This window comes from Sus scrofa, chromosome 16, assembly GCF_054392235.1.
Source record: "Sus scrofa isolate SSC_HxYL_T2T_F1_AM1 chromosome 16, Sscrofa_HxYL_maternal_Yorkshire_Landrace_v2.0, whole genome shotgun sequence".
Lineage (NCBI taxonomy): Eukaryota > Metazoa > Chordata > Mammalia > Artiodactyla > Suidae > Sus > Sus scrofa.
This window is the reverse complement of record NC_139398.1, coordinates 55,422,956-55,447,881: the sequence shown is the minus strand read 5'-3', so window position 1 is coordinate 55,447,881 and position 24,926 is coordinate 55,422,956. Positions and strand designations below refer to the sequence as shown.

General features: G+C 35.2%; 1 protein-coding gene, 1 long non-coding RNA gene and 1 other non-coding gene across 3 annotated transcripts in view; 1 reads left to right on the top strand and 2 right to left on the bottom strand.

The window, feature by feature from the left end:
- Nucleotides 1-24,926, bottom strand: part of CWC27 (CWC27 spliceosome associated cyclophilin) — a 246,333-nt gene that overhangs the window by 81,849 nt on the left and 139,558 nt on the right.
- Nucleotides 971-24,841, top strand: LOC146395582 (uncharacterized). The gene is made up of 5 exons (XR_014831479.1): nucleotides 971-1,005; nucleotides 9,865-12,349; nucleotides 14,414-14,533; nucleotides 17,313-17,383; nucleotides 24,598-24,841. It is a non-coding gene; the product is annotated as an uncharacterized LOC146395582 (long non-coding RNA).
- Nucleotides 19,275-19,383, bottom strand: LOC146395583 (U6 spliceosomal RNA). Its single transcript, XR_014831662.1, has one exon. It is a non-coding gene; the product is annotated as a U6 spliceosomal RNA (small nuclear RNA).

The following is a 24,926-nucleotide window of genomic DNA, read 5'->3' as shown; positions in this document are numbered from 1 at the left end:
ACATACTCTTCAACAGTGTGGAGGCACAAATGACACGAGAGGTCCTGATAAAGTACTGATGAAATTTATGCATGGAGGGAGAGGGAAAGTTGAGTGAAGAAGTGGCAGTATAACTGGGCCTTGAAGGAGACATCAGATTTAGTTATAGCAAGTAGAAGATACAACATGACTAAAGCATGAAAGGAACATAGTGCAGGATACACAAGAGGAAGAGGAAAAATGTTTTGTGAAAATGAAGGATGGGTAAATAAGATGGAGAATCAGGAACATAAGATAAAAATCTGATCATGAAAGTCCTTGAGTGTCAGATTAAGGAATTTGAACTTCACTGGAAGGAGGCAAGGAGGAGCCACTTTTATACCTTGTAGGTCATAACTGTTTGTAAACCTTTAATAAAATGAAATGAGGTGTGTTGAACCACCTTAGATCATTCATTCTTAGAACTCATTTCTAATAATGTTTTAAACTTTTTTTTTTATGGTACTAGTTTGGTGTTAGCTGATAAAATTTCAGTACCAAGTTTCCTGATAGCCGTACTTCTCTTAATGATAACGATGCATTTCTCAAGTTCAGTGAAGAAAAGAGCAAAGGCAAGTGAGAAAAAGAGAGAGAGAGAAAGAGAAACTGATTCCCAAAATCTGTTGGGATTTTTTCCCCCTAATTATTTTAGGAAGAAACCTGGAAAAATATCCTGGTAAAATAAATTTCCTACATCTATCAGAATATTCTAATTTAAATGTGAAAACAAATGCCATTATTTGAAAGGACCATACTCAGTGTTTCTGGCTCTGCTTACTGTCTCAGCATTTTTTTTTTTATTTTTAAACCTGCCTAGACTGTTGCACGAATTCTGGTTCAGATTTCACCTCTTCTTTCCCAATCCCTATCTTTAATGGTATCTCTAACAAACTACATTTTGAGCTTAAGTGAGGGTAGAAAAAGGGTCATTGCTTCACGTGAAGTTGACTGTGTCCAAATGCACTTTTTGGAACTTGGGGTTAGAGGGTGAGTTGGATGGGGATCACCTTGCTCAATATTTTAGTGTTAATGCTGTGAATTGTAGGCCAGTCCTCAGGCTGCTGATGATAGTTTCAAGCTAACAGGTCATACTGCTTGTGGCTTATTTCATTTTATTTTGAAAGGAAACAATGCTCTGCAGTTTTATAGTGGAAAGAATATTGGACAAAAGATCTGACTCTTCAACTCTGCTGTTTAAATTAGGGTGAGTACTAAATATCTTTAATACTTTGTTTTCTTCATTTGCAAAATGGACATGATAAAACTTGTTTAATCTACTTCTTAGGACTGTCAGAGAATTAAATGTAATGAGGCATGTGTCAGGACTTTGTAGACTGTTCATGTTATACAACTACAGGGTATCATTATTTGGCAGAGAATACAGGGCACCATATTTTATGTCTATAAGCTGCTTTATAGTTATGGCTCTTTTCAAACAAGATTTAATCATTTGAAGAAGGAAGAAGGAGACATAGTATTTTTCATTTTCTTAACATATTTGAATAAAAAGTATTTCCATATATTAAACCATATTTTCAAAGTACCAATTAAACTTACATTTGGAAGAAAGGTGGAAAATCCTTGCGTAAAAGTAGACTATCAAAACAAATTATATTTTTCTAAATATGAATGTTCAATGCAGCATTCTTATTATGAGGCTTACCTATAATTCTGAATTTGCTTAAGAATAAGCAGTATCTGCAAGCATACTGATAGGATGGAAAATGCTGTGCTACTCCTATATTATACCTGTAGCTAATATTTACACTAATAGTGCTTTCCATGTGCCAGTCAGTATTCTAAGTGCTTTATGCTTAATAACTCATTTAAATATATTAGGGAATAGCTGCCACTAGAAAGACCAGGGTATTCCACTTGGAAACTATCCTTTTGGAAAAAGCTGAAAACTAAAAAAGTGTAAGATGCCGAATGTTAGTAAGCTCCAACTAAGAAGGGCACCAAAGTTGGACCCAGGAACGTGAGTTCCCTGAGGGCAGAGACTTTTCTACTTTATTTGCCTTTTTACGTCTAGAGACCAGAATAGTGCTGTATGTTTCAGGCATTGGATAAATACTATTATAATGAATACAATTTTTAAAAAAGGGAAAGGGTTATTTCAGAGAAAAGTGGATTCTTAAAGTAACCGAAAGAGTGGGAAATGACAGTGTGTCGAAGCAGAGTAGACTGAAAAACTGGTCTTCTTTCTCCCAAACTGGGAAGAGCTGTAATCATAAGGTGCTCTTGTAGGTATAATGTCTCTGAACATTTCTTAGTGCTACCTACAGCCAAAAATGATCAGGAAACAAGAGAAATATAATACTCATCAAAGTGGTTTATAAACTAAAGTTAAGAGTCTCTGAACTCTACAGTACAAAAACACATTTGCTGGACAAAATAATTTTAAAAGTGCCTAAGTTTTCAAATGGCATTAATTAATCCTTTAATGAAGAAAGATTATTGTGGTTTGTTTGTCCAATTAACTTCATAAACTAAAATCGTTACCAAAGCAATCTTACACTTTTTTTCTTGGTGAAGTGGAAAATTTCTCGCCCTCTTATTTTGGATTAGAACATAATTACAGACACATTCTCACTGATTAATTTTTAAAAAATCTTTGGCTTAGTCACAAAAGAAAGCCAACACATTGAATGGACTGGGTTCAATATTTTGAGATAGCAACTTTTACATTCTATTTCCAGCTTTGTCACTGGAATAAAGGCTTGAGTCAACCTTACAATGCTTTGTCTCTCTTTTCTTAGATGGTAAACTTAGTATTAATTACTATTGCCTTAAGACTATCTAATGTAGTAAATTAATTACCTGTGATATGCTGTTAAAATACCCAGAATAATAAGAACATGAATAATAGGGAAAAAAGCCAGCCAACCTTAAGAAATATTTCTGAGAAACCAGTGGACTGGATTCTATCCCAACAGTCTGCCCGGAGTCTTCACAAGATACCACAGACTAGTGAGTCTTGGCTGTAGTAGAATAAATATAACTATTTTTCTCTTCAACCATAGCCAAATTGGTAAGAACAAACATAATTATTCTTCTGTATTTGCTTCATATGCAACTCAGCACAATATGGAATAAAGTGTAAGGGAACTCTCCAAGGGTTTTGCAGAAGTGAAAGTACAAAGGACTTATTTTTGATGTTATTTTTCTATAGCAGACTCAGCCCATCTCCTTAAGTCACAGAAAATATTGCAATTAGGATGTAAGAAATAAACCAGGAGAGTAGCAAATAGGAAATTAATGCTGCTAATTCTTGGTTGGGATTATTCGAAAGGAGCCCAACATATAGCATTGTTTCTAGAAAGTATCATAATATAGTGTCTGATAAACACTGCCAAAATAGTACAATTGATCCTTGAACAATGTGGGGATTAGAGGTGCCAACTCCTCAGCAGTTAAAAATCTGAGTATAACTTCACAGCCAGTCCTCTGTATCTGTGGTTCCATGTGCAGAGATTCAACTATTCATAGGTTGGGTAGTAGTGTAGTATGCATTTACTGACAAGAATCCACGTGTAAGTGTGCAGTTCAAACTCTTGTTGTTCAAGGGTCAATCGTAATAATAAAACTATTTAAATTGTTTCTTAAGTGTTCATACATTACATAGATGGGGAGAGGGAGAGAATAAAGATATTCTCTCATTAAACCTTAAATTATTATAGTGAAGGAGAGGGTACAAATGACTTCATGAAAATTCCTTCCCACTCTGCATTCCAGGAGTACAGCTTACAAAACAAGAAAAGGTGTCATACATAGAGAACAAACATGTCGTTGCCAGAGGGGAGGGATTTGGGTAAAGGATGCAGTGGACGGTTGGGCTTGTCAGATGTAAGCGATACTACATGAAGGGGATAAACAACAAGATCCTACTGTACAGCACAGAGAACTACATTCATTGTCCTATGATAGACCATAATGGAAAAGAATAGTTTAAAAAGGGGGTGTGTGTGTGTGTGTATGAATCACTTTGCTGTATAGCAGAAATTAACACAACATTGTAAATTAACCATATTTCAATTGAAAAAAAAAGAAAAGACATCATATTTTCTCTTATTTCTATGCATTTGCATGCACTGTATCTTCTGCCTGGAACACCTTTATTCAGCTAACTTGCCCGAACCAGTAGCCTCGAAAATTTTTAAAAGTGAGAGGTTTCTAGAATACAAATGGAATTATGAAAAAAAAGTAAGGATATTTTGTTGTATCTTTTAAACTATTATTTTGGGTTGTAGGTTATATATAGTACACAATATATTCACTTAGCAGTACCTACATATGAATCATAAACACATTTTGAAAATACATATATTAGAAGTGTTCACAGTTTTATAACCAAAATGTCCAGCAGTTGACAAATTAGGTAAACAAAATGTGGCCTAGCTATAAAATGGAATATAATTTAACCATAAAGAGGAATGAATTACTGATACATCCTAAAACATACGAACCTTGAAAACATGATGATAAGTGAAAGAAGACAGTACAGAAAGCCACATATTATATGTGTCCATTCATGTGAAATATCTAGAACAAAGAAATCTACAGAGGCAAAAATCAATTAGTGGTTGCCTAGGGCTGGGGAGGGGAGGCTGAGGCTCTAGCAGGAGAAAGTGAAGGGTACAAGGTTTCTTTTTTGGATGATGAAAATGTTCTAAAACTGTGGTGATGTTTGAAGAGATCTACCAATATACCAAAGCCATTGAACTGCACATTTAACTGGGTGAATTGTACAGCATACTAACTATATCTCAACAGAACTGTTGAAAATATAATAAACAAAAAACTTTATGCTACAGGTGTAATAAAACATTTTATTGCAGACTACTGGTCTCGATAGCTGATGATCCTATTCTTAGATATCTAGGACAAAATGCTGCCTACTGGATTTAATTGCCTTTCCTCCGCTCCCTAAAACCCTGAGAATGCTTACCGTGCTGCTCTGATAACCCCTTGTTTGTCTCTTTCACCTGCTAAACTACAAATCTTATATCCTCACTACACATCACAGATTGAAATAATTTTCAGGTGGCCTAAGGAATTAAAAGTGAAAATAAAGTAATAGAATAACTATAGGAAGATATGGATGAATATTTAAACCATTTTGACCAGATACCTGGTGGGGGGGGTGGTTCAAAAAAATACTGACACTGGGTCTTACTTCCTGAGCTGTGGAATTTCTAGGTGATTCTAATATGCAGAAAAGTTTGAGAACTATTGGTCTAGTGATGAAGGAGAGATCAGGAAAAGCATCTTAGGGAAATCATCTTAAATAACTTGAATATGGAGGTACAATCCATTACATATAGAAGTCTTGGGTGGGAAAAATGTTGTTATGCTGAAAAATGTAGCCTTCCTGGAGTATAAGATCCAAAATGAGAGATGAGACTAGTGTGGCAGCAAAGTACAATCCATGTAGGGCGTGGTATGGAATGCAAAAGATTTTATCCTGTAGGAAATGAGACCCCTTTAAAGAATTTTATGAAGGGAATTGACACATGATCAAGTTTGTGTTTAAGAAAAGCCACACACAGAATGTATTGGCAGGATCTGAGATTAGCAACGGAGATCTGTTGGCAGCCTGTTAGCAGGTTGTTAAAATAGCCCAACAAAAAAACTTGTGGCTAAAATGGTCATGGTACAACATAAGGTGCAGACTAGAAACCTGTAGTAAAAGAGGTGGCATTTGCAAGAGAAATGTACAAAGGACAGATTTATTTTGAGGATATTGCAGTATTTTGAGATCTAATTCTGTTCATTCAGAAAAATATGCAAATACTAATCCCTAATTGACACATGATAAATGATGTTTTTCTCTATAAATACCTCTAGTTAACTAAACGATGAAACAGTTTCCAAAATAATTATCCCCAAGGTCTTGGATTTCACATTCATTTTAGGAAATCTTAAACCTTTTATTTGCTAAGTAAAATAAAAAATTTCCCTGAGGTTGTAATTTCTACATTTCCTAAGTTTCTTAAGAGAAAAATCAAATCTCAGAAAGAAACAAAAAAATACCCATTAAATAAAATAAAAGCTCTTTTGTAAGGTACCATAATCTCTAAAGTGAGACTTCAAAGGTCTTCCCAAATGGTAGGTCCTTGATCACATTGAAGTTAGCGGGTTTTCAAAGTGACATTGTGTTCTGATCTTTTTTCATCAAAATGAACAAGCTATTCATGATTTCTCCCTTATGTAGTTTATTTCTTCTGTTTCTTCAAGGTTCTACAAATTATGGAACTACTGAACTCAATGCTGCAGAAATAGGCACATTACAAGAATGTGCCTCTCCTGTATCCCAGACTCTGAGATCTGGAAGGTGGCCTTTTGTCACTGGAGGAAGGACAGGAGTGCTGCAAGAGATCACCCCTCCCAAGAGATAGGTGCATAGGTCCTACCCAAGTCAACAGGAGAACAAGAGAAACCGTCCAGCAATCCAGGCCTCATAGTAATTATGAGGGAACATCACTCTACTTTTGGGGAATTTGAAGACTGTAGTACTTAGAATATACCTAGAGCAGTAATAACACCCAGGTCACCCAAAGCAGGCAGGCAGGAACCAGGAGATATACAGTAGATGGGGCAAATAGAAATTAAACAAGATGGTAGATTTAAATCCAACCATTCAATAACTACACTAAGTGTAAACAGATTCAATACACTAACAAAATTCAAGGGTTGTCAGGCTGGATCTAAAAGGACTGAACTAGGAGCTCCCTGGTGGCTCAGCGGGTTAAGGATCCAGCATCGTCACTGCTGTGACATAGGTTTGATCTCTGGCCTGGGAACTTCCTCAGGCCATGGGTATGGCAAAATAATTAATTTATAAAATGACCCAAATATATATTGTTTACAAGTAACACATAAAAACACAAATAAGTTAAATGAAAAATAATAACACTCTTTTTTAAAAAAAATTATAGTTTTTAAAAAATTATAGTTTACAATCTTGTGCCAATTTCTGCTGTACAGCAAAGTGGCCCAGGCATACATATATATACATTCTTTTTCTCATGTTATCTTCCATCATGTTCTATCCCAAGAGATTAGATATAGTTCCCTGCTATGAAGTAGGGCCTCATTGCTTATCCTTTCTAAATGTAATGTCTGCATCTACTAACCCAAATTTCCAGTCTATCCCACTTCTGCTCCCTCTCCCCTTGGCATCCACAAGTCTGTTCTCTATGTCTGTGAGTTTGTTTCTGTCTCATGGTTAGGTTCATTTGTGCCCTGTTTTAGCGTCTACATATAAGTGATATCATATGGTGTTTGTCTTTCTTTTTCTGACCTAACTTCACTTGGTATGAGCACCTCTAGTTCCATCCATGTTGCTGCAAATGGCATTAATTAGTTCCTTTTTATGGATGGGTAGGATTCCATTATATACATGTACCACATCTTCTTAATCCATTCATCTGTTGATGGATATTTAGGTTGTTTCCATGTCTTGGCTATTGTGAATAGTGCTCAATGAACACAGGGTGTATGTTTCTTCTATATATATATATATATATATATATATATAACGATTTTTATTTTTTCTTTTCATTATAGCTAGTTTACAGTGTTCTGTCAATTTTCTACTGTACAGCACGGTGACCCAGTTACACTAACAAGTATACATTCATTTTTCTCACATTATCATGCTCCATCATAAGTGACTAGACATAATTCCTAGTGCTGTATGCCCAGGAGTGGGATTGCTGGATCAATAATACATTCTTTAAACACTAAACATAAGAAAATCAGATTGACTCGCGATGCAGAAAGTTGCCCACCTGGTAACACCTTGCTACAGGAATCAACAAGCCTTTCCCTTGTGACATACTTAATTCCCTGAATAAAACAACTAAGCCTTAAAAAAAAAAAAAATGCGTCCTCTTCTCCAGACCCATTTCCTCATTTCACCTCCCTAAAAACGGAAGCTTTTTTTTTTTTTTGCTCCCGTTGAGCAAGGCTGGGGATCGAACCCATATGCTCGTGGATACTACTTGGGTTAGTAACCCACTGAGCCACAAAAGGAACTCCAGGAAGCTTTTTTGACTATAGTCTTTCTCACTATTCTGAATGTCTTTAAATCTATAGTTTATATGCATACCAAATTTAGCACTTGAAATCTCTATTAATTATGAATACTGTTTAATTGTGACTATTAGCACTACTTTCTATTAATTATAAAATACCTTTTTCTCATGAATTAATTAATCTTGTTCTATCCAGAAGAGGCTAGCAATTTTAGAACCATGGGGAAGCATTCTGTAGGGTTTTTTTTGTTGTTTTTTTGGTTTTTTTTTCCCTGGCTTAGCATAGTACTATTAGGCATTTATTCTAATCCAGTGATTTTGAACTCTCTGGGCCATGACTCAGGATAGGAAATAAACTTTTCATCTGAACTCTACACATATATGTTTGTTTTATACAACTAATATATCAAACTGTATATACAAGCTTGAACCATATGAAATTATTGATATTCTATTATTTTGTTTACCTATAAAAATGACAATTTCATATTGCACCTAAATATAATGAAAAAATTCAAATTTTAGAAAACGATATTTACACTTAACACATGTGATGTGACATACTCTGATGTCTTGCCATTCCATTAAATTTAAAATGTTGATTAAGATACACTATTGATTTCATGATCGACCAGTGAATTACTAGCTATGGTTTGAAAACCGCTGTTCTGGCCTCACCTAGTGGGTTAAAGATCTGGTGTGCCATGAGCTGTGGTGTAGGTCGAAGGTGCAGCTCAGATCCTGCATTGCTGTGGCTGTGATGTAGGCTGGCAGCTGTAGCTCTGGTTTGACCCCTAGCCTGGGAACTTCCATATGCTGTACGTGCAGCCCTAAAAAGCAAAAAAACAAAAACAAAACAAAAGAAAAAAGAAAAGAAAACCCCTGTTCTAACCTCTAACCTACTGTTTAGGCCTGCCTCTATCTTAAGACTTAAATTAACAGGATAAAAAGATTTTGAGAGACTCCCAGGTGGCCCAGGGCAGCAGGGTAAAGAGGAAGCAAGTCATAAAGGTAGTGCAACTGCCTGGAAACTCTCTGCATCCCTGAGCACTTAGCAGAGGTGGCAAGGACCATACTAACTGGAGAGAATTCAGAGATTGGAGGTTTTGATTAAATCCTTTCTTATCTGACACAACTAAACTGATTATATAACTAGAATGGGATTCAGCATGGTTGACTGGTACCATTCAGAACCAGGGTTATTCCTTGGGTCACAGTGATATGTTTTATAAGGCTCTCTCCAAAGTCCTTTCCTGAATCCAAAAAAATCTTTACATATAACACCAGATTTCTTCCACAAAGAAGGGTAGTAGCCCATAGGGAATCGTTCTGTCTGACACTTCTTTTCCTGCTTTCTAGAAGATCATCATTTTGTTGGATGAAATGAAACTTTCAAAGCTGCATATTGCTTTCTAAAAGTGAAGTTTATACAGTCCTGTTAATAACTAGTGAAACAGCTGACAAGAGAGTGCAGAAATACTGCTTATATTCTGATTAGGCTTTTAGCTTATTAAAAATGACGTTTATATAAAGATTTGTACACATGCTCAATTATTAACCATTTTGCCAACAAAAGCCAGAAAACATGAGTTCTTATCCAAATGACTCAACTACTATCAGACAGATGCTGATACATGGACAGGCAAGTGTCACTCTCAGCACCAAGGTACAGCTAAATTAGACTAGTCTTCAAGCAAAAGCACAGGCTAATGTGGAAGCAGTGAGAATGCTGGAATGCTATCAACCAGCTCTTTGGTGCATCAGTGTGTATAGTACCACCCCTTCTCATCCTTTATGTTACCAACAGCTTTATCTGATGGAACAGTGTTGACTGAACTTGAACTGGTGCCAGCTCTACTGATGAGGAACAAGGTAAAACAGTTTCTGGCTGGAGGGAATGTTTCCTTTTTTGGAAGTAGCAGTAAGATGATATATAAAAACATGGTTGGAATGGATATGGTTGCGGATATAAAAAAATTTTTAGTTTTTAGAAAACAAAGGATTGAAGAAAGTCAAATAAATGGCCAGTATGTTACAAGAAGGCACTCACAACACTGAGATGAAAATATCTAAAGGAAATAAAACTGGCCACATATATAGCAATTGAACAGAGTTCTTGCTGATGTAAGATTATGCTTGGTCCTTTTACATCAGCAGATAAAGCATGAGAAGAATAGTAAAGATAAGAACGCTAAGTCCCAGTCAACTGAGAGGCCTCTCTACTCATCAGGCCAGTCAAAAACCACAGCCCTATGATGCCAGTATAAAAATCTGATAGAAGGAGTTCCGTTGTGGCTCAGCAGGTTAAGAACCAGACATTGTCTCTGTGAGGATGTGGGTTTAATCCCTGGCCTTACTCAGTGGGTTAAAGATCCGGTGTTGCCATGGCTGTTGTGTAGGCAGCAGCTGCAGTTCCAATTTGATCCCTGGGCTGGAAACTCCCATATGTTGCAGATGTGTTCATAAAAGAAAAAAAAAAAATCAGATGTAAGAGAAACTGTTTGTCTAACTGCAGGAAAGAAGTAAAACTGGAAACAGGTAACTTTTACAACTATAAGAGCTAGTAAGAGCAAATGAAAACAGTGGTTTCATTAATAAGCATCTTAAGCTCAGCATAGGTGTATTCATTCTCAAGTCCCAGACCAAGAGAACTCATTTGCTCTCTCTGCTCCATTCTGCAATCTCACATTATGACATAAGGGCAGTCACTGTCTCTTCTTCACTGAATAATAAACCTGAATGTCCATCACTCTATTCTTCACAAGTTTTGTTAGCCTGACATCTGTTTAACCATAATGCAACGATGAATAATGTCCCTGTTGTCCACCAAAAGGAGCTACAAAATTCAGAAAAGCATTTTGAAATCTCAAAGATGGAATAAATCACACTCATGATAGTTTTATTGTTAGATATGATATGTATTTGTTTCCTTGTATGCATTATATAATGTGTACACACTTATGATATATATGTATGTATACACAGCTAGTATGCTAGTAGCTCAGCATATCTGAATACTTTAATTCCTTCTAGGTGAAAGAGTTAATAAATATCTTTTTCTTTACTGCCTAACAAAAAGGGGGTGACAGTTATGCCTGTTTACCTTACTTGACTGATTACAAAATAACAATTTTATTTAGTATTTGTAATATTTTGACTGTGTTTCTGGCTTAAATAGTTACTGGGACAGATGGTTTTTGGTAGAGAAGAAAAGGGGATGTTGTGGGAAAAAAATGGAGGAATTTGATGGCAAAGGATATTCTGGTACACACTGGCAGTAAATACTAATGTCTGAGTTATTACAAAAGTGGTTTAATCCAAAATACAGAAAAGAATAGACTCATATTAAATATTCAGTGTTTTTGTTTTTCTCCATTTTGAGACAACAGGCAAAGAAAAAGGCAGGTTCATAGTCACTTCTCTGGAGGTAAAGGTCCCCTTGGCTCACACGAAGGATTACACAGTATTTCCCCAATACTGTGCTAGATGTTAACTGTAACTACTGGGGAGAGAGGACTGTGTGGTGGTCAGGCAATTTAAGTCCTACCAGTGTGTTGGCACTCTTGGGAAAAATAAATTAACCTATCTGAGCCATAATTTCCCTGTTCAAAATACCACCTGTCCTACCTTCCTTATGGGTTCTTTTCAGAGAGAAATGAGGGGGAGGAGAAAAGGAAAAAGGCATTAAGTGACTCACAAGTATGGCCTGGTGTTCAACACAGGTGATTGCCAAACTAGTAATTCTACTTTCTTTTTAGTTAACAAAAGTCAGATTTGGTTTGGGCAACAGAATGCTTGGTATTAGAGGACAAATTGTAACATTTTAAGCCACTTAGTTAATCTCTCATTTCACTCATTTATTTTCCAAATATCTTTTCCTGAATACCTGCTACATGCCAAACATTATTCTAAGTGTTAGGGAAATAATAAGAAAACAGACAAAAATTCTAGCGGGGAAGACAGGAATCAATAAATAAGTAAAATGTATAGTTTATCAGAAGGTGATAATACAGAGAAGAATGAAGTAGGGAAGGGCAATTAGGGAGTGCCAAGCAGGGTGGTTAAGGAGTGCCTCAATGATAGTAAGACCTAATAGGTCAGGGAAACGAGTCATGTGGCTATCTAGAGGGACTGTAGTCCAGACAGGGTATAAGCCTGTACAATGGCCTGGATACAGGGAGCATGCCAAACATGTACTCAGATCAGCTTTGAAGAAATCCGTTGGTAAATTAAAAAAAAAAAAAAGAGTAACAAGATTTGACTTAAAAGGCCATTCTGGCTACTACATTGAGGTAAGACTTTCAGAGGCCATTGGTAGAAACAGATCAGTGAGGAGACATGTACAGTAATATATGTAAGAGATGACAGTGGTTCCCACCAGGATGGTAACAGTGGGAATGGTCAGATTGTAGATCCTGGATTTGCTGTTCAACTGGATGGGAGGGATGAAAGAACTGGAGAAGTCATGGGTGACTCTAAAATTAACTGAGATGGGGAGGATTTCAAGAGGTGCGGGTTTGGGAGAAAAGATCAGTAGTTCAATCTGGGACATGTCAAGTTTCAAATGCCTACTAAACACTTTGCAAATTATTAGCGCATAGATGATATTTAAATCCATGAAACTAAAAGACACCACAAAAAAGTGTAGTATAAAAGAGAAGAAACTGAAACCTAAGTAAAGACAACTGAAAGAGGAGGGTGGAATTAACAGTGCAAAATGCTGGTGACAGATCACTAAGGAAGACGGCTAAGCAGTTGCCTTGTGAGGGTGAAGTTCTAATGAGTAAATTTAAAAGGAAATGGGAGGAGAGAAATTAGAAATGGCAAGCATGTACATTCTTTCATGGAGGTTTTCTGGAAAGAGGGACAGAGCTGAAGAGCAGTAACTAGAGGGGAATGGGGGGATAAGAGTTTTTATTGTTTTTGTTTTTAAATGGAAAAAATTTTCATGCTGATGGTAAATGATCCAATAAAGAGGATGCAGGTGAGAAAGAGAACTGTTGAAGTGGTATCAGCAAGTAGGTAAGAGGCAGCAGGACCTAGCACAAAGGTGAAGGAGCTGGCCTAGGAGTATGAAGAGCTCATTTATAGTTGCTGGAGGACAGGAAAGCAAATGGCACAGATGCATGTGCCTGTGGTGGTTGTGGTGATCATTTTCTTCTGGTTGCTTATAGTTAAGAAATCCTACTCCTCTTTGCCAGTGATATGTCCAGCAGCCTCAGTTTTGGCCAATGACATGCAAAGGGAGGTCTGGTAAGGGATTCTGGAAAAGATTTTCTTTCCCATAAAGAGAAAGGTTGAAGATGAGAAAGGCCTTTTGCACCTACCTTTACTTCCTGCCATGGATGCTATTTTATGATGACACAATGCTTAGAGCTGGTATGGACATCTTATTGACTATGATGGAAAATCAACAATGTATGTGCCAGTAACTTTGCAGATGTGGATAGAAGGTAAAGTCCATTAGGGCAGAGGTCCTTTTTTTGGGTCCCTTTCCCCCAGCTTTATTGAGGTGTAACTGACAAATAAAGTTGTAAGATATTTAAAGTGTACATTGTGATGATTTGATATACCTATCCATTGTGAAAGGATTCTTCATTTTGTTACCTGGTATATCCAAAGAATATCTAGCACATGGTACACTCTTGGGAAGTATTTGTTGGATGAATGAACTATGATCAAGATGGGCCATGTTTTTCAGAAACTCACAGCATCGTGATATACACCAGCAAATAAAGTAATAATTACACTCCCATGTTCTAAGTGGTAACAGGGGTAAGCACCGGATGTTAAGAAGCTGAGGCAGATTTAGCTAGCCTTGCCTCTGAAATGCAATGAGCTTCTTTGCAGATTGTGAAAATAATCTTGCCACTGTTTGAATATTAATTATAAAATGTTCAGTCTGATATCAATATTTTGATAACTTCTTCACTTTCTTTATAAAAATAAACTGAAATATATCTTATATATTCCTTACATTTTTCCTTAGTAAGACACAACTATGGCCATGATCTAGGGTAACATTTGTTTTACTCATTAACTTCATTTTTTCCTCCGTCTCGATCTTTTTTTGACCTAGGAGTACAATCATACTGATGAAACATTTTACCACAGCTATCACCTGTTTTATTGAAAAGCATACAGGATGCCCTGTTTAAACATTTAAAGAGTTTCAATGTCTGCTTTTTTCTTTAGAAGAGTTATAGTTCTCTGTTCCATGCCAGCATGCTTTTTCCTCCTTTCATTTTAGCAGATAAACCATTATCTTTTTCTTCTAGAATCATTTTTGTATACCTGAGTACTATGAGTTGCTTTACTATACAACAGAAGATAAAGCATTTACAGTTTTATTATAGGAGCACACAGGCAGCATTATATGCACAGGAATAAAATTAAAGCTGATGTATCCGAAGCTTGGAACAAAACCATATTTATGCTGCTGAAGGCAAGAGAAATTATTTAGTCTACAGTAACAAGTAAGTAGCAGCAAAACAAATATTTGGTTGACTGTGGAAAGTCAATGTTTTCATTACTTGTTACAATCATAAAAGCTAAAAACAGGCTGACCAAGCACATTCTGAGAGCAAATAACACAGGCATTCATCAATATTTTGCTGTATAAAAAACTATAATTTCTAATTTATGTATTTATATGTAGTGAAGGTATAACTGACTCTGCCTTAAATATATATTATTATGCATATACATATATATTTGAATACACTGTCCATTTATTTTAAAAAATCTATTGCTAATTTCTTTTTTGCTAGTAGAAGATACAACACTTTCTGCCCTTAAAAGTGCTTTATTTTAGTACAGTATACTCAGCATACTATCAAACTTGTTAAAAAAGTATTTATCTACACATGTAAATAACTGTTATGATAGTCTGCAATATGGTCATGTTTGCTGAATGCTTGCTATGCTAAGAGGCCTGTAATCGGTAATTTATATATATTTATTTAGTATGTTCCATCAAATTTATTTATTTATACTCAGATCTTATACATAAGGAAAGTGAAGCTTAGAAATGACTTGCCCATACCCCAGATCAGAGTAACAAAGCCCACATCTATCTGAGAATTCTGTAAAATCATACTCCTGAAAGTATAGAAGAGGGGCTAAAATGTCTCATAAATCTAATATTTGGCATTTAGCAGTGTGATTCCCAATGCTACCTTAAAAAATGAAGCATAAACATACATTATTTCCATATTTATATACATATTTGTGCAGAGGGAAAAAAAGAATGGAAATATGTACTGCAGTGGCAATTTTAGGGTGAAAATAAAGATGTTTTCTGCTTTATGATAAAATTTTTCTTCAATATATATGTGTTAGTTTTTACACAATATATTTACCTGAATAAAGGAAATGGCAAAGGCATAAAGACTCTTGCTGTCAGAGAACAGTTACAAATATGGAAAGGGGAAGGCAAGAATGTATCCTGTTGTGCTAGATTGTAACCAGACTAGGGGTATTATCTCCCAGCTCTACCAGCTGAGAGAGCCTAGAAGCAACAGAAGAAGCACACCCAGCATTCAGATCTTGATTTCTAAATGCTATTCTCCATTACAAAACCCCCCAGAGTTCCTTAGGAAAAAGAGTAATTTCAGGGTGCAGCAAAGAAAGAACAGTCATCCCTTGGTATCTGCAGGGGATTGGTTCCAGGACCCAGGACCCACCCCCCCACCCCACACAAAATACTCAAATCCCTCATATATAAGTGGCACAGCATTTGCATATAACCTCCATACATTCTTCACTTTAAATCTCTAGATTACTAGTAATACCTAATACATTGTAAATGCTATGTGAATACAATGTAAGTACTATGTAAACAGCTGCTGGAGCATGGCAAATTCAAGCTTTGCTCTTTAGGAATTTTTTTTTCCCCTGAATATTTCTGATCCACAGCTGGTTGAATCCATGGATACGGAGGACCAACTATAAAATATGAGTCTAAAGTATCTTGCTAAATTAGAAGATAAAGAAATGCTCAAGTAATAATGGTAAATATCAAAAGAACACAGGAGCCAGCTTGAAGGGATTCCTATTGGCTATAAATAAAAGTGAAATAAAAATATTGATTTTGAGCATCAAAATAAATAATGATAAAACAGATTATAGCACATGAAATTAATTCCCATGAGTTTATATTTATAGTCATAAATAAATGGGAAGGAAAAGAAAGCTCTTTTTAAATAATGGAATGTAAACTATAAATATAAAGGCAATGACAGAGTTAGAAAATCATCAGTAAATATTAAAATTAATGTGAATATTTGATAAGGAGTGAGATACTTACATAATCTTAAAAATATCTCCCTACAACTAAATCCACTGCATCATAACTTCAATTAGTTCATGAACTAGGGAGGGAAAAAAACAGGTCTAAAGGCCATTATTAGGACAAAAGATAGGATAGGAATTTTGACTATGAATTAGGTAACAATACTGTATAAATGTCAAATTTCCTGACATGGATAATTGTGCTGGTTATAAAAGAGAAAAGTCTTTGCTTTTAGGAAATATACACTTAGTACTTCGAGGAAAGATCTGATATCACTAAGGTACAATCAAATATTTCAAGAAAAAGATATTATACATACACACATTCATCCATTCATACATACAGCACATGTAACAAAATGTAAACCACTGGCAAACCAAAGTGAAAGATGTATAAGGTTCATTGTACAGTTCTTGTTACTTTTCTATAACTTTAAACTTCTCAAAAGAAGTAACCATATCTTAAGATTTGAATGCATAGTCTTTGGGATCTTTGGAAAATCAGTTTTTCTAGGCTTTAAAAAAGAGGTTAATTCTATTCAATATCTATCCAATGTACAGCTCATTTATAATACCCTGTGCCAGGTCTGATGATTGAGTAGAACAGTGGTTCTGATGTGGGACCCAGACTGGACCTGCAGTATCAGCCTCACCAGAAAACTTGATAGAAATGGAAATTCTTCAGCTCCACCCCAGGCTATCTATGTTCTACTGATAGAACATAGGGCAGCAATAGGGAATAACTTGATAAAACTATTTGAAGGCAGGATTATGGGGAACAGAGGGAGCTGATTTTATACTGAATCTAGTATACAATAAGATACTATGGAAGGTTTGTAAGCAGAGGTATAATAATTATATTAAGAAGATCATTCTAGAAGCAGTGTATAGAATGGATTACTTCTGGGAGATTCTAGGGGAAAAGACCACTTTAAGTTTTTTTTTTGTTTTTCTTTATAATAGTGCCAAGACAGACGTTAAGAACCTGAATTAGCCTGTGGGATTATAAGAGGACAGATGAGATTCCATGATGGGTGAGTACACAGAATGTATGCATAGGGCAGGGAATCTGGGTAAGAATGGGAAGAGGTGAGGGAGAGCAATCAAAAGAGATATTAAAGTTTACTGAGATTTCATGACTAGATGGTTGAAAGAAGAGCTTGGATCCAGATGAATTCAAGAAAACTTTCTATAGCTGGGCTTGTTAAAGGCCAAGGATCCCAAACTTATAATCCTATTAAAGCATGTTCTTCTAAACAATGTCAAGTAAAGTGGTGATTCCAGCCTTGTGATTCAATAAAGCAAGTTCTTCTAAACAGTGTCACGTAAGGAAGTTGTTGCAGATCTTAGAGATCTATAAACATTCCAAACAGCGTAATGGATGAGCTGCCTTTTAATTTTATAAATTAAGAACTTTAAAAAACATTTCTATTAGAATGAAATGGGTTAAGGATCCAGTGGGGATCAATCCCTGGCCTGGGAACTTTCATATGCTGTGGGTGTAGCCAAAAAAACTCCAAAAAACATTTAAAAAAGAAACAAAACCCTAAATCACTTCTATTAGCTATTGAGAGTATAAATTGGTAAAGCCACTTTTGATTTTTGTCAATATCTAGAGGAATTGAAGATGTTCATACTCCACAGAACATGGTTTGCATACTGTGTATTTGCTAAGAACATACATCAGTTGACTTACGACTCTGACACTTCCTACCTCTTGGATTTTGGACCTATAGTTCAATAGTGTCTACCTCTTGTTTTGAGGATTAAATAAATTAATACACATAAGGCATTTAGAAAAGTTTCTGGTACTGAGCTGTGAAACATGAGGATCCCATTAAGATCATCATGATGATGACAGTCCAGACCTAACAATTCCATTTCAAGACATAATCTAGAGAAACTCTTATTTATGTGCATAAGAAATGTACAAGGGATATTTTCTGCAAAATGTTTAAAATAGAAAATACATGGAAAGAACCTCAAAGTCCATGAACAGGTATAAGCATTCAGTGAATATATAATTTAAAATGAATGAAGATGGAGTACATTTAAAAACAGAGACAAGTATGGAAAGCATAATGTTAAGTGAAACAAGGTGCAACTGAATACCACCTGATAACCCTTATTTTAAGTGGCATACTAACAATATTATTATTTTTAATGACTACAAACAAATATATGTAGTAAAAGATTAAAAACATGCACAGGAAGGAAACATATATACTTCTGGTTAGTCAGTACTTTTGGGGAGGCAGAGAAGCCAAATTGGAGAGTATACAGAAGACTTAAACAATATCTAAAGTTTACCTTAAAAAAACTAAAACAAATATAAAAAATATTATGATTATTAGGATTAAAAAGAGGTTAAGTCCCTATACTTTCCTGTGTGTTTAAAGTATTTCATATGGTAAAAAAGGGAAAAAAAGCAAGAATGACAATCCATCAATTTGCATAAATTTTAAAAACTCACTACATTTTAATGAAATGTAGAAGAATTAGAAAAGTTGAAGAATATGAAAACATATTTTTATGCAAAATCACCAATTTTGAACATTTTGCCACAGGTTTTATTATTTTCTCCATGATCCTTTGGTCCTTCATACTTCAGTTTATAATTCCTAAGAACAAGGATAGTCTCTTAGGGAATCATAGGATGCGTATCAAATTCAGGAAATATAGTATTGATGCAGTACTTTAATATACCAAACATTCTGATTTTGTGAAGTGCCTCAATAACGTCTTTTTTAGCATTATTTCTTCCTTTGTTCCAAGAGCCAGTCCAAGATCACATACTGCATTTAGTTTTAATGTTTCTTTAATCTCCTCAGCCTTTCTTTGTATTTTATAACATAGACATTTTTTGAAGAATACAGGCCGGTTATGTGATTTTTATGTTTGTTTATTTTTTTATTATTATTATTTTTTAATATGGAATGTTTCATGAGTTTGCCTGTCATCCTTGCACAGGGGCCATGCTAATCTTGTCTTTCTGTCATTCCAATTTTAGTATATGCACTGCTGAAGTGAGCACCAGCTTGTTTAAAATAAACAAGTTTGGGTTTGCTGATGCTCCCTTAGTAGAGTTCAGGTTGTGCATCCCTGGTTGTGCACCATATGGGTGATTACATCCTTCTCAGGGTATTGTTAGGAGATATGTGGTGCCCCGAATTGCTGACATTAATTCTGATCAGGCAGTCAAGGAGTTACCTGCTTTCTTTACCCTAGAGAGAAATAATGTATGTATTTCATATTGTAACTAATAAGCAGTCAGTGGGGAGATACTTTAGGATCATACAAATACACTGCTCTTCATCAAATATTTACCCTGTATTTAGTATCCATTGATAATTTTTGGCCAAACCAATCTTTACCATCCAAATAGTAATTTTCCAGTTCTACCACTCCTTTCACATCTACTGATTGGCATCTTACTATAGGGAGGAGGCTTCCCTTCTTTTCTAAGTATTCATTTATTCATTAACAGCATCATGGAGCCACAGATTTTAATTTTTTTCCTAATGGTTTAAATTTCATTGCTGTCCTAAATTATTGCTTTTTGCATTTTTTATTGATGTAAAATTCACATAACATGAAATTCACCACCTTTAAATGTGTAAGTCAGTAGTTTTTAATACAATCACAGTATTGTATAACCATTACCACTATACAATCCCAGAACATTTCCATCACCCCAAAGAGAAACTGTAGCTGTTAGCAGCAACAATCTCAGCAGTAAGTCACCATTTTTGCTTTTCTGCAACCCCTGGCAGCCACTACTCTTTCTGTCTCTATGGATTTGCCTATTTTGGACATTCCAAGTAAATGGAATCACATACTATGTCACCTTTTGTGCCTGGCTTCTTTCATTTAGCATAATGTTTTCAAGGTCATCCATGTTATAGCATGAATCAGTACTTCGTTCCTTTTTATGGCTGAATTACATTTCATTATATGAGTATACCACATTTTATTAGGTTGTTTTATTCAGGTTGTTTCTACTTTTTTGGCTATTATGAATAATGCTCCTGTGAACAACTGTGTACAAGTTTTTGTTTCAACACTTGTTTTTAACTCTTATTGATATATACCTAGGAATGAGATTGTTGGTTCACCTAGTAGTTCAATGTTTAACTATTTGAGGAACTCAAACTTTTTTGAAAGTGGCTGCACCATTTTGCAATCTCATCAGCAATGTATGAGGGTTCCAATTTTTCCATACCCTTGCCAACACTTCTCTTTCTTCCTTTCTCCCGCCCTTCCATCTTCCCTCCCTCACTCCATTCCTTCATTTCTTCCTTCCTTTAAAAAAATATAGCCATTTTCGTGGATGTGAAGGAGTATTCACTGTGGTTTTGATTTTCATTTCCGTGATATCTAGTGATGTTGAGCATTTTTCACCTTATTGGCTGCTTATATATTTTCTTAGGATAAATGTCTTTTCAAATGTTTTGTCTATTTTAAAATTGGTTGTTTATCTTTGTGTTCTTGAATTATATGTCCTCAATTATTTGAAACTCAAATTATCCCAGATTTTACCTGGGAGTCAGGGAGGAGCCCTTCAAGATGCTTTTTATGACCTCTTGACAAGAGGTCTTGCAGAGCCAAGGTTCCAGTCTTGGCAATACTCCATTTCTCCAGAAAGCACAGGTTCCTTTCAGTGGGAAATAGTATTATAAGTATGTGTATATACATATATATATATATGCATCAACCCATAATTTCATATATGTATTTCATGAGATCATGAGTTCATGCAAATCCAATCCCTCCTGAAAAGTTTTTCCTTGTCTTCCCTCATTCCATATTTTTATCTTCTTTCTTCTATAATAAGACTTTTGGCTCCCTACAACATCAACATATGTATTCATTTATGAAGTTTCATTCACAAACATAGTTTTATAATTAGTGTGTCTAGAGCACAGCAAAAACAAAACCTACCAAGAAGAGTTCAAGACTTGTTTGCTGTTCTCATTCCCCCCCCCCAGCTCAAAGATAATATAATCATAATGCTATTCTCAAAGTTTGAATTAATTTTTTCTCTTTCTTTTACCCCTCCATCAGTGTAATGTTATTCTTTTGATATATAGTTGGGTTTATTTGTTTCTGTTTATACTTAGTTTTAGGTTTTTTTTTTTTTTCCTTCCCATGCTTGTTGATTTAATTTAATTTTTAAAATACATAGAACATGAGTACATTTCCCAAAGTCAAAACCACACCAAAAGAGAAACTCAAAATGGTGTTACTGCCTCCTCATCTTTCCTACCCATTTTTACTCTCCCACTCCTTACTAATAGCCAACTACAATGTTTTCTAGTTTTTCCTTCCTGTGTGTCTTTTTGCAAAAGTAAAGGTGTGTGTGTTTATTTCTTCATTTTTCCTCATGTAAAAGGCTGTGTGTGTGTGAATGTGTGTGTGTATGGCATACATAGTATATATTTCTTTGCATTTAGTTTTTTTGTTTTTTAGGTTTTTTTTTTTGTTTTTTAAGTGTTTTTTTTTTTGTTGTTGTTTGTTTTTTGTTTTTTTAGGGCTGCACCCACAGCATATGGAGGTTCCCTGGCTAGGGGTCGAATCGGAACTGTAGCTGTTGGCTTATGCCACAGCCACAGCAACACGGGATTCAAGCCACATTTGTGACCTATACCACAGCTTATCATAATGCTGGATCCTTAACCCATTGAGCAAGGTCAGGGATCTAACCCATGTCCTCATGGATACTAGTCGGGTTCATTAACCACTGAGCCATGACAGGAACACCTATTTTGTTTTGTTTTGTTTTTTAACTTACTTTCAAAGAATAAAAAAATTTAAGCTCCTGAAAAGGTATTGTCTAGGATATCTCTGGAAAGGAAGTAGTAAATTATGAGTTTTTCCCTGCTTTTATTTGAAGAGGTCCCCTAATAATCCTTTTTCTGGTACTACCTTGCACCATGAAGATTGCTAAATGAAAAACAAAACAACTTCCTGACAATTGAAAAAATTTATATTGGCATTACCTAATACTATAATGTATATCTGAACTTTTAAATGTTTATTTTTGCTATGCAAGAGTAAAACATGTATTTCAGAGAAGCAACTGGGATTCCTGTGTTTTAAGCCTGAAGAGACAATGATGATAAGAAAAATTTCCTTGAGAACATGAGAACAAAGAAAAGGCAGGGAGTATGGGTGACTGTTGATTTTGAAAAGGACAATTTTTTGCAGTCATTGTGGAAAACAGTATGGAGCTTCCTTAAAAAACTAAACAACAGAGGTATTATATGATCCAGCAATCCCACTCCTGGGCATATATCTGGAAAAGACAAAAACTCTAATTCAAAAAGATACATGCACCCCAATGTTCAAAGCAGCACTATTTACAATAGCCAAGACATGGAACCAACCTACATGTCCATCAGCATATGAATGAATAAAGACGATGTGGTGTACACACATACACACACACACACACAGGAATATTACTTAGCCATAAAAAAGAATGAAATAATGCCATTTGCAATAACACAGATGGACCTTAGAATATCATACTAAGTGAAAAAAGTCAGACAAAGATAAATATTATATGGGAATTAGATAGATATTATATGTGGAATCTAAAAAATAATACAAATGAATCAGACAAAACAGAAACAGACTTTCAGACACAGAAAACAAACGTATGATTACCAAAGAGGAAGGGGAGGTTGGGAGGGATAAATTAGGAGTATGGGATTAGTAGATGCAAACTACTATACATAAAATATAAGGAACAAGTATTTACAGTATAGCAAAGGGAACTATATTCAATATCTTATAACAAACTATAATGGAAAATAATCTGAAAAAATATATAGCTGAATCACATTGCTATATACGTGAAACTAACACAATATTATAAATCAACTACACTTCAATAAAAATAAAAGGACAATTTTAGTACACTTGTGAAGTTAAGAACCTAGATCTCAAGAAATAATGAGAAGTTGTAAAAAGGAGAGGCAGGGATTTAAGATTGCTCTTTTCAGAAGTAGGTCAAATGTGCAAGGTAAAATTTAGAAGGGAGCACATGGAAGAAACGAAGCTAAGATATTATCTTTAAGGTCAGAGGAGAAATGAACAGATGTGAGACAAAGGGGAAAAAGTTTGTGGATATGAAGAAACTTCTGCAAAAGAACAAGCAGAAGAAGAGAAAGCTCCTGGACTGTGGGAAGCGGTAGAGGGATAGTTAGCCTTGAAAAGGATTAGGGTCACCTTGTCCTGAGACAATAGGCAGACTGGAGAAATATGTGGGGAAACAAAAATCCTGTGGTGGAAAGGGGTCAAGCTGAGGAGGCTCATAATAGATGGTCTTTTGAAGAGAGTAAAGATGAGGTAATCTGTGAAAAGTTGGGGCAGGGAGGTGGGGCTAACACTGGCGATGTGAGCACTGTGGAAAATGTTTGGCAGAGAGAGGCCATGTGGAGAACCCAGAACAGAATGAACAATATAAACATGACAATCTCTGTACTGGAATTTATTCAGCTTTGAGTTTAATAATGTAAAGTACACTTACCTACATTAAAGCTGGTGATGTCAATAACAAGTAAACTCTTTCAATTTCTCCCTATTTTAGTGGAACACTTACCAGATCCTAAACGATGTGACTATTCTGAAACTGCTTCCATCTTTTTATTATGTAGCTAATAATAAACTTTTCAGCTATCCCATAAAATCACAAACAATATATCAACTCAACTAAGAGTTGAATTTTTAAAATATAGCACTTGCTACATCTGAATTAGAAATATGCATATTTGAGATTATACGCACACATTATATTTGTATGTTATTTTAAGCTAGTAATAATATTAACTATTTAAAGAATCTGATTCACCATTATAAAAACAGAATAAACTGATTTAAAAGTTTGATGTTGAATAAACATTGTTATTACATAGTAAAATACCATTCTTTGAGAAGAGTTTTGAGGAATGCCTCTTGATTTTTAGAGAAAAAAAAATGATAGTGAATCTCAGCTCAGAAAGATAGTAAAACATAAGAAAGTTAAAGACGCTACAGGGGCATTCTCTGGGATAACTCTGGAAAGGAAGCAGCATCATATGTTCTCCTCTTTTCTTTATTTGAAGCATGCTGTCTAATAATTTCCTTTCCAACACTATTCTTACAACACAGAGATTTTAAAAACAAACAAACAAACTTTTTGGCAACTTAATATTACCAGAATTGTCATTACCTAACACTATATTTTGTATTCACCTCTTTACAGCATATCCCAACCCACACCACGCCCAACTGGAATCCAAGTCCCATGAGAATCGATACTTTATCATTTTGTTCTGCTTTATTCTCAGTGCCTTAAATGCTGAGAATACAGTAGATATTCAATAAATATGGATTAATAAACAGAAAAAACACCACTTTTATTCAAGATAGTTCTGGAAGTTCTAGCCACAGCAACCAGAGAAGAAAAGAAGTAAAAGAAATCCAAAATGGAAAAGAAAGAAATAAAACTGTCACTGTTTGCAGATGACATGGTACTATACATAGAAAATCCTAAAGATGCCACCAGAAAACTACTACAGCTCAATGAATTTG